This window comes from Molossus molossus, unplaced genomic scaffold (genome assembly GCF_014108415.1).
Source record: "Molossus molossus isolate mMolMol1 unplaced genomic scaffold, mMolMol1.p scaffold_m16_p_19, whole genome shotgun sequence".
NCBI classification, from domain to species: Eukaryota; Metazoa; Chordata; class Mammalia; order Chiroptera; family Molossidae; genus Molossus; species Molossus molossus.
The window spans coordinates 15531344-15541388 of record NW_023425354.1 but is presented as its reverse complement, the minus strand read 5'-3'; the positions used below and the strand labels follow the sequence as shown (position 1 = coordinate 15541388).

At 46.5% G+C, this 10045-nt stretch overlaps 1 pseudogene; it reads left to right on the top strand.

The window, feature by feature from the left end:
* The first annotated feature begins 9222 nt into the window (after positions 1-9222).
* On the top strand, positions 9223-9780 carry LOC118634758 (annotated as a pseudogene).
* The last annotated feature ends 265 nt before the right edge of the window (positions 9781-10045 follow it).

Below are 10045 nucleotides of genomic sequence, written 5' to 3'. Positions count from 1 at the left end.
TCAGAAAAAAAAAATTCTGGCTCTATTTTTCTCTGTAACTGGTCTGACTGAACCTAGAAATCTAATTTGCCAAATGCTGGTCTCATATATTTAGTGAGGATACTATTTATATCATCCAAATTCTCCATAATTAAATTTATGAGGTGGCCAAATAAGATTACAGGAGTTTTCCTTTCCCTGAGTGGTCCATGCTGTGCTTATTAATAAGAACACTTCACCCACTCCAACACCCCAGTGAATTGTGTTCCCAAGTTTATTAGTAAGCTGGTTGTTCAGAAATCCAAATGGTTTTTCTTTAGCCATAATGGTATAAATGATAGCTAAATTCCAGGCATAAATTTCAAATCGGATTGACCTCTAAGTCATGGGAGCAAGTTCCTTAGGAGCCTGAGCTCCATGGGTTAGGAGTCAAATCTGCACTGATTATTCTCCACTTATCACCTGCTCTGTGCTCTGGACGGCTGGCCTCTTATGGTGAGATTCATTCCCTTGAGTTCCATTGCTGCCTGGCGTTCAGTCGGCTTCAGCCAAGGAGGGGCGTTGATCAGAGATGGGAAAGTGAGAGGAGAGAGAGGATGAGGTATTTCTTCATCTGGTAGTGGCTGTGTTCTCCCAAGGCTACCTCTGTAGCTAGGCAGCCCCTCCCCAAGAGCTCCAGCTCTCACGGGGCTCTGGGAACCCCATTTGCTCCTCTTGGCCCTCAGTCTTGGGGGTATAATTGTTCACAGCTCTTGCTGGTCTTTAGTATCTGAACATTCTGTGTTGGTTTTCTTAACCCTACCCACACCTCAGTTAATGATTCCCCCCATTAAATGTTTTCATTTAGCCCAGCTGGTGTGGCTCAGTGGTTGAGCATTGACCCATGCACCAAGAGGTCACTGGTTCGATTTCCGATCAGAGCACATGCCCAGGTTGCGGGCTCAATCCCCAGTAGGGGGCGTGCAGGAGGCAGCTGATAGATGGTTCTTCTCCTTCACATCGATATTTTTATCTCCTTCTCCCTTCCTCTCTCTCTAAAAATTCAATAAAAATATATTTTAAAGTAAATAAATAAGTTTAAAATAAAATTTCTTCATTTGTACCATGTGCGTGGAATTATATCCATCCAGACCCTGACTGAGAGAGTGAAGGAAGAAGAGGAAGAGTTTCTCACTCCTCCCCAGCACGCAGAAGTCGCTGGCGGGATTTCAGACATGAAATCTATGTATCTAACAGTTATGAATTACGCTCCTCTTACGTGCCTTTCGTTGTGAACAAAACCGATCTAGCCCCTACCTTCAAGGAATTTACTTTCCTCGTTGGGAAGACAAACTTAGTCAACACACAAATGAATGAACAAAATAGTTGTATGTTCTGGGAAATCGTGTCTAGGACATAAACAGGGTGTACTGATGGAGAGTAATCGGTGGGGGAGGGCAATTCCGGGTGGAGTGGCCCGTGGAGACCTCGCCGAGAAGGTAACATGGAAGCGAGCTCTCCAGGCTGAGAAAGAAACAGCCTCCGTGTGAAGGGCTGGCAGAGGCTGGGGAAAACGTGTTCCAGGCCCAAGGAGCTGCAAGTGGAAAAGGCTCAGAGTTTGGAAAAGAGCTTGGTGGGAAAACCAGGACCTATGGCAACTATCTGACTTCGGAGGAAATGAAAGATAGATATTTGCAAGCTGCACGGGGAGTCGAAGGAGGAAAAGCATGCCTGGAGTAGAGGCCAGGTGGAGAGTGATACAAGATGAGACTGGGCAAGGTGTTCAGAAACTCTAGGCAGGGCCCTGGAGGCCATGGCGAGAAGTATGGGTTGTATTCCGAGCATAATGGAAAGCCATGAAGAGTTTGAGAGAGCAAAGTGGCTATGATTTGATCTATCTATTTCGAAGATCACTCTAGCTGCTCTATGGAGAAGGGGCTCAGGGAAAAGCAAGTGGGACTGGAGAAGGGGCAGAATGCTATACAATCAGCCAGGCAAGGCCCTGGCCGGTTTGGCTCAGCGGTTAGAGCGTCGGCCTGCGGTCCGGAGAGACCCGGGTTCGGTTCCTGCTAAGGGCATGTACTCCGGTTGCAGTTTGTCGCAGGCCCTGGTTGGTCGTGCGGGTGGCAGCCACTCGATGTGTCCCTTCACGTCGATGTTTCTCTCTCTCTCTCCCTTCCTCTCTCTCCCTCCCACTCTATCTGTACAAAAAATGGAAAAATATCCTCGGGTGAGGATAAAAAAAAAAAAAAAATCAGCCAGGCAGGGAAGGACTACATTCTGGAAGTGGAGATGAAGAGAAGCAGACCCCAGATTTTTGTCGGAGGCAGAGCTGACAGGACTCGACAGGGATTAGGTGTTGGGGAGGCGAGGGAAAGGGAAGAATCAAGGATGACTCCCAGGTGTCTGGTTCAGGCCGATGGCTAGATGGTGGCGCTGTTTATGGGACAGGAGGACAACTAGGGAAGAATAGGGATGGAGTTGATGCCATGAAGATGTCTGTTAATCATCCAAGGGAAATGTTAAGCAGGCAGATGGCTATCAGAACCGGGGCTCAGGGGACAGGTTTGAGCTGGGGGATCTTCTAGTCTCTTAGTGGTCAAGCAGGTTTCTCAGGCCAACCTGGCGTAGGCTGAAAGGGATCCCCAGCATCCTGTGTGTACTCACTGAAACACGACCCGAGGTTTAGATGTGAAGCCCCAGTTAGTACAAAGCCTTCCTTTACCTTGCTTTGTCATTAGGGCACCTATTTTTTTTAAGCCCTCAAAGAAAGAGATGGCTAGTTGAAAGCAAAATTTGAGAATTCCTAGGTCCCTGACTAAATGCCATCATAATCTTGCCTCTAGAGTTCCAATCTCCCCATGACTTAATGGGATATTTAAAGAACAGCCTCTGGAGTCCAGTTTGGCTGACTTACAATAATGTTCTTATGGGGAGACATGTACCCATAGTAAGAGATAAGGTTCCAAGGCTTTTCATCCCAGTTGTCATGGCAACAGCAGCAAGAGCTCTGGAGGTAGGAAGAAGAGGGAGGAGAGGAGAAACCAGAGCTGGGGTGGCTGTTAGTCTTCGGAAGATAATTAAAGACAGACATTTGCAAGCTGCATGGAGAACACACCCTGTAAATCCAGGGCGATTATAAGTATACAGTGTGTCAGTGGACAATTTGTTGATTTTTATGACCAGAGATACAGCCCTGGCCAGTTTGGCTCAGCGGTAGAGCATTGGCCCATGGACCAAAGAGTCGTGGGTTCGATTCCAGTCAAGGGCACGTACCTTGATTGTGGTTCATCCCCGGCCCTGGTCAGGGTCATTTGGGAGGCAACCAATCGATGTGTCTCTCTCACATCAATGTCTCTCTCTCTCCTCCACTCCATCTGAAGATAAAAATTGAAAAAAGTATCCTCAGGTGAGGATTTAAAAAATATATTTAAAAAAAGACCAGAGATACACATGAAAACTTTGTCAGACTTGGGGGCTAGGAGCACACCCTGAATCTGTTTTATTCTTGTGCCCATTGCACTGCCTGGGGCTCCATGTGTGTGAATGAAGGAGCAAACGAGGTCCCCAAAGAAGAACCACTACTCGACTTACTTTATATGGGTTCTAAAGTTGCGAGGTAAACAGATCTTTACCTTTGGGTAAAGATTCTATTTTCCATCAAAATTATAGTCATCTTGTGGGCAGAGATTATGGGGTGGCAAACCTGAAAGGAAGACTCACCCCAAACCAAAGGACCAACTCAGGAAGTCTCACTCTCTGGGGCTGGTACTAATGCTTCTCCATGGACCATGGAAGAGCTACTGTGTAACTACACACTTCCCATGAGGATCCACTGTAATAATAGGCTTTGGATTAGGTTCTTGAGGCAATTAAACGTTGTCTGTAAACTGAGGATCCTTGATGTATTGAAAGCTGCGGAAGTGAAGCAAGGTGACGGGTGTGATCAAGAATGGAGACCAGCCTTGCCGGTGTGGCTCAGTGGTTGAGTACTGACCCATGCACCAGGAGGTCACTGGTTCGATTCCTGGTCAGGGTACATGCCCAGGTTGTGAGCCCAAACCCCAGTGGGGGGCATGCAGGAGGCAGCCAACTGATGTTCTCTCTCATCGATGTTTCTATCTCTCTCTCCCTCTCCCTTTCTCTCTCTCTAAAATCAATAAAGAAAAAGAAAGAAAAAAAAAAAGAAAGAAATAGAGGCCAATGTTCAGGGATTCTGTCAACCCTAAAAATCAAGGAGACCTGGGGAATAAAATGTTGTTCACGGGAGTGTAGCGTATCTGGTGCTCACACATATCCGAGCATTCCAAAGGGGGAATCCCCAGTGGTGTGGACCCTTCAGTAGATAACAGACACTATCCCTCCAGGCCCTTTCCCTTCCCTCTGCCCTAATTCTGTGCTCACCAAGCAGCCAATATCTTAGTTACTAATTCTGTTTCCTTTCTATGCTGAAGAGAGTACCTGGGATAAGAAACATGCATATCTGCACATGAAACTGATACAAAATAATACTGAATGCAAACTGTAATTGAAAAAATAAAAAATTTAAAAGAAACATGCATGTCTGATGCCTGAAAAAGTATGTTCTTTTTCCAAATTGCACTGACAATCAAATGCAAACACTCTACCAACATCTCCCAAGCCCTCATGGCCTGGCCCCTGCTGGTGTCTCTGACACCAATTCCTGTCTCGCTCTCGTCACATTGGCCTTCTTTTCGCTCCTGAAACACCTCAAGCTTCCCCCCACTTCACAGTCTGCACCCTTCCAGTTTTACCTGCCAGAAATACTCGTCCCCCAGACCTCCCCATCCTGGTGACTTCTTTCAGTCAGGTGTCAGCTCAAATGTCACCTCCCCACACCAGCCTTCCCTGGTCTCTGTGCCTCTTGTTGCAGCCCTTCCCCTTCAACACCCCTCATCACCAGTCACTGCCTGTCCCTTAGCCTGTTTTATCATTAAACAACAGCTTATATACTTGCTTATTAACTGATTCCCAAACTGGAGTAAAAGCCCAACACAGCTGTGGCCCCAGCACTTATCACACAGTCAATGCTCAGTAAGTATTTGTTGCATGTGGGAAACATGAAGTATGACCGTGTGGATCTAGACGAGAGAGAGGAGATACAAATAGGGAGAGCGGATCTGAGGTACATGGGACCTTCCCTGGTGCCCACACGTTGCTTTTCCTTCATTCACATGCTAGTCATTGCACACATTTCACTTTCGTTAATATGTATCCCTTTGCCCCCACTCCACTTTAGACCATGAACAACTTGGGGACAAGGACCTTGTTCATGTTGCATCCCCAAAGTCCCCGTAAATATTTGTAGGATCCTTAAGAACCCTGCTGATGGAACTGGCATTTCAGAGAAAAATGAAGGCCTCTCCGTGGGGTGAGCTTGGCTTACCTGGCTGGGCAGTGCCTGCCAGAATGAGCAGCTTCCGGAAGACAAAAAGGTGTGTATGGGTCCTGGCAGCCCTAAAAGACGGCCTGGGGTGAGTCCTTGAGCCCTCCCTCTCCTGTAGTCCCATCAGCACCCCACAAAGACTCCAGGCAATTCCTCAACCAGACCGCTGCTCTGAGCTCATCCTGTCTAGAAATGCTAACACCACCCCGTACATGGAAGTCAGACAGAAACAGCTCAAAACAAAACGGACCGAAACAAAATTCCAAAAAGAGGCCCGCAAACAGCCCAGATGAAAGCAAGGGGGCACGAAGGAGGCACCGGTAAGGACCAGCGTTCAGCAAGGAGCGACTGGAAAGAACCGGTTAATGTTTTAAACTTTGTCAAGCCGCAGAACATGAGACAGAGCTTGTTATTTAGCACAACTATATATAGTTTGCATCCTGGAACCGGCTCGTACTATATATAGTAGAGTTTTGTTCGCGCTCTCGGCTGATTATGTGTGTGGGACCGGAGTGTTCCAGGGGGGCCCGAAATGAAGGGGGGGTGAAGCCTTCCACCGACCCACGGGCACGTTCTGCGCCTGCCATTCCGCTAATCCGTGGTGGCGGCGGCAGAAACCTAATTGAGACCAGCCACGACCAGCAGCGCAGATCCTCCCCTGGAAAGAAGGCCTCTTTCAGTCTTTTCCTTGTGGAGTATTTATTTATTTAAAAACTGGCTATGGTCATGGTTCAGAAATAATAGACGCTGAAAGAGGGCTTAAAGGCCCAAATAATTACCCAGATTTTACAATAGAAGAATACTACAAAATGAATTTCTTGTCTAACTCAAGAAAGACAGTTCTAGTCAACTGCTCATCAGCTGTTTCATAAATTCAGTTTTGGGGATGTAGACCATTTTTTAAAAAAAATTTAACTTCTGCTCCTTCTGGATTCAAATTGCAATGTTTCTGACCTGCTTTGAAAAGTGAATGTTCTCTGAATAGCCTATTTCAGGCTGGGAAACTCATTTTCATTCAGGAATCTCGAATCTCTTTTAAAAAGCCACTTCTGGTCATGACCCCCCCAAACCTGGGAGTGAGCTGTGACGTCCCTGTGGGATAGGGGAGTCTTTCCCAGGGGGTGGTGTGGTAAAAGTTCAGTGTTTTTATTGCCCAGCATTGAACATCCCTTCCTGACAGTGGGGGTTCTTCCCCTTCTCTCTACCTGCGCCCTTCAGATGAAGCTGCCTTGACTCCTGCCCCCAACCCATGGGGGCAGGTGGCCTAGACTAAGCCAATGACAGTGCAGCTATTTCTTTGGTTGGGAGATGGGCACATCATTCCAAATAAGCCAATCAAAACCCGGTAAGATTCAATTCTGGGACTTTTACTGGGACTCTTAGCGGAAAAGTGGGTCTCTCTTCTGTAACTGGCTGTTGTGACGTTGGTAACCTATAGCTGCCAGGGACCACTGGCGACTACAGAACAGAACTATGTCTGAGGAAGTAGAAGGGAGGATTGGATCCTCGTGTTCGCCAGCGTAATGCCTGGATCAATCAGGGCCTGAAGATCGTGCCTGGACTTTTCATTTTTTTTGTGTGTAGGTCAATTTGGGTTGGGTTTTCTGACATCTGCATGGAATACAGGCAGAGCCTGCAGAAAACGTGGCACCTGAGCAAGAGAGGAGAGGAGAGGAGGTTCAGGACTCGTGGGGCTGGTGGAAGCAAATGCCCAGAGGATCTACCTGGAAAGACCTAAAGATAACTTTATAGAACCCAATTTGCTGATTGGGAACCCTGATCTCCCAAGTACATTTTATTTTAATTTAATTTTGTATTTCATGATCCAAAAGTCAAAACTAAACAAAGAGGTACATGCAGATATATTTTATTCCTTTCCTCTTTTACGGCGTGGGTAATAATTTTTATTGGGTTTTGTTGGTTGGTTTGTTTACTCTTTCGGCGTTTCTTTATGCAAATTTGATCAAATATGAACATATTTTTATTTCCCCCTTTTTGTTACACAAAAATTAGTATGCTTGGCTCTGTTTTACATGCCTTAAATGTCTTCAATATATGTTCATTCAAAGAGTATCCTTCTTTGGAATTCTGTAGTGCCTTCGATTGTTCTGGTTGCTTTGCACACAAGACCTGACATGACTAAGAGCCTTATTCAGTACACCCTACCGCTTCTCTGCTCCATTACTCTGGGGACATCTTGATTCAATACTGGAGAATTCGATTTCACCAGAACTGGAGAATTCAAATGGAGGAGCTAAAATGAAGGTCCCACTCTAAACTAAAAAGAGAAACACATCTAGAAAGTCTGTTCTGAATACCAATAAACGGAGACTACTGCTCAGGGGAGGGGGTAGCAGGGAAATAACTATACAAATAAAAATGCCAAGAAGTCTACACTTTTAGACCAAAAGGAGAGATTAACATTGATAGGCACATAGGCAAATACCCCAGAAAAAAAGAAAGTATGTTGTCACCCAATGATCCGTGATTTTGAATAGATGCACAATTCAGTTCTCTTGGTTGGGCAAAAATCTCTGATGAAACTAGTACACTGACCCCCATGCTCTTAACACTCACAGTTATTTTACTGACCCTTTCAACAGACACTGGCTGAAACAGGGCTTTGACAGAAGCCGGACAGCTTCAGAACTCAGACCTGAAAACGTGGGATAATTCTTTTGGGGCAACGTGAAAGGGAACATTTTCAAACTGAGTCTATACATAGGAGAGCTAACACTAACCTTTTTCTTAAAAAATCATCTTTAGCCTTCAATATGAGAAATGTGTCTAAAAGAATATGGATTTCAAGGAAACAATGGATTGAAAATGAAAGGCAATCTACAGATACACTTATAGTTTCGCTGCAAAAAGACTGGCTAATTCACCCTGTTTTATTAGGCATTTGGCACTTGGATAGACAGAGCACAGTGCCTGGCACATGCTGGCTGCTGAATAACCAATTCTTTGTGGATGAATGAACAAATGAATGTCTCTGCACAATGTGTTCATCATTGTTTTGCTCTCATACCTAGTGGTAAACTGTGCTCTGCAGATGGTAACCTAGTTCATTTGACTACCTATGCAAAGGTTTCTTTCTTTTTTTTAATTTTTAAATTTTTTTTTTTCTTTATTGAAGCGAGAGAGAGAGAGGAAGTGAGAGGGAGAGAGAGATAGAAACATTGATGAGCCCTGGCTGGTTTGGTGCAGCGGTTAGAGCGTCGGCCTGTGGTCCAGAGAGACCCAGGTTCGGTTCCCACTAAGGGCGCATGTCTCGGTTGCAGTTTGTCCCCGGCCCTGGTTGGTCATGCGGGTGGCAGCCACTCCATGTGTTCCTTTCACGTCGATGTTTCTCTCTCTCTCTCTCTCCTTCCCACTCTACCTGAACAAAAAATGGAAAAATGTCCTCAGGTGAGGATAAGAAAACAAACAAACAAAGAAACACTGATGAGAGAGAACATCGATTGGCCGCCTCCTGCATGCCCCCCACTGGGGATCAGGCCCACAACCTGGGCATGTGCCCTGACCTGGAATTAAACCGGTGACCTCTTGGTGCATGGGTGGACACTCAACCGCTGAGCCACACTGGCCGGGCTATGCAAAGGTTTCTTAGCTACATTTGGTAGGAGAAAACTATTTTGTAAAAAGGAAATTACCATTGGATCTTATTTTTTGCTCACTTTTATTTTATTATTATTATTTTTATCCTCACCTGGGATATTTCCCATCGCTTTTTAGATAGAGTGGGAAGGATGAAGGGAGGGAGGGAAGTAGGGAGGGAGAGAAACGAGAGGGAGAGGAGATTTGACGAGCTTTGGCGAGACCGAGGTCTCAGGCCGGCGCTCACCAAGGGGAAGACCATGTTCCGCTCCAGCGCCAAGATCGGGGAGCCCAATGGCGAGAAGCCAGTCGAGTTCGAGTCCAGCATCTCCCAGGCTCTGCTGGAGCTGGAGATGAACGCGGACCTCAAGGCCCAGCTGAACATCACAGCCTCCAAGGAAGTTGAAGTTGGCAAGGGTCGGAAAACTATTACAGTCTTTGTTCCGGTTCCTCAACTGAAGTCCTTGCAGAAAATTCAAGGCCGGCTGGAGTCGGAGAAAAAGTCAGCGAGACGCACGCTGTGCGCATTGCTCAGAGGAGAGTCCCGCCCACGCCAAGGAGAAAAAGCCTGCAAAGATCAGCCGGGGCGTCCGAGGAGCCGCAGCTGGGCGCCTGCAGACACCAGCCTGAGCACTTGGTTTCCCGGTGAAATTGTGGCCCGAGGATCCGCTGAAGCTGGACAGCAGCCGGCTCATCAGGGTGCATCTGGGTAAAGCCCAGCAGAACAACGTGGAGCACAAGGGTGAAACTTTTCTGCTGTCTATAAGAAGCTCATGGACAAGGACATTAATTTTGAATCCCCAGAGTTCCAGTTGTAAACAAAAATGACTAAATAAAAGATCCTTCTCCAGAGAGAGAAAGAGAGAGAGAGAGAGAGAGAGAGAGAGAGAGAGAGAAACATCCATGTGAGAAAGACACGTGGATTGGTTTCCTCCTGACGGGCTGGGGATCAAACCTGCAACCAAGGGATATGCCCTTGACTGGGAGTCAAACCCCGGACTCTCTGTCTTGTCTCTAACTGCTGAGCCAAACTGGCCAGGGCACTTTTCTTTTATTACAAAACTGTGTATTGACACATCAGGG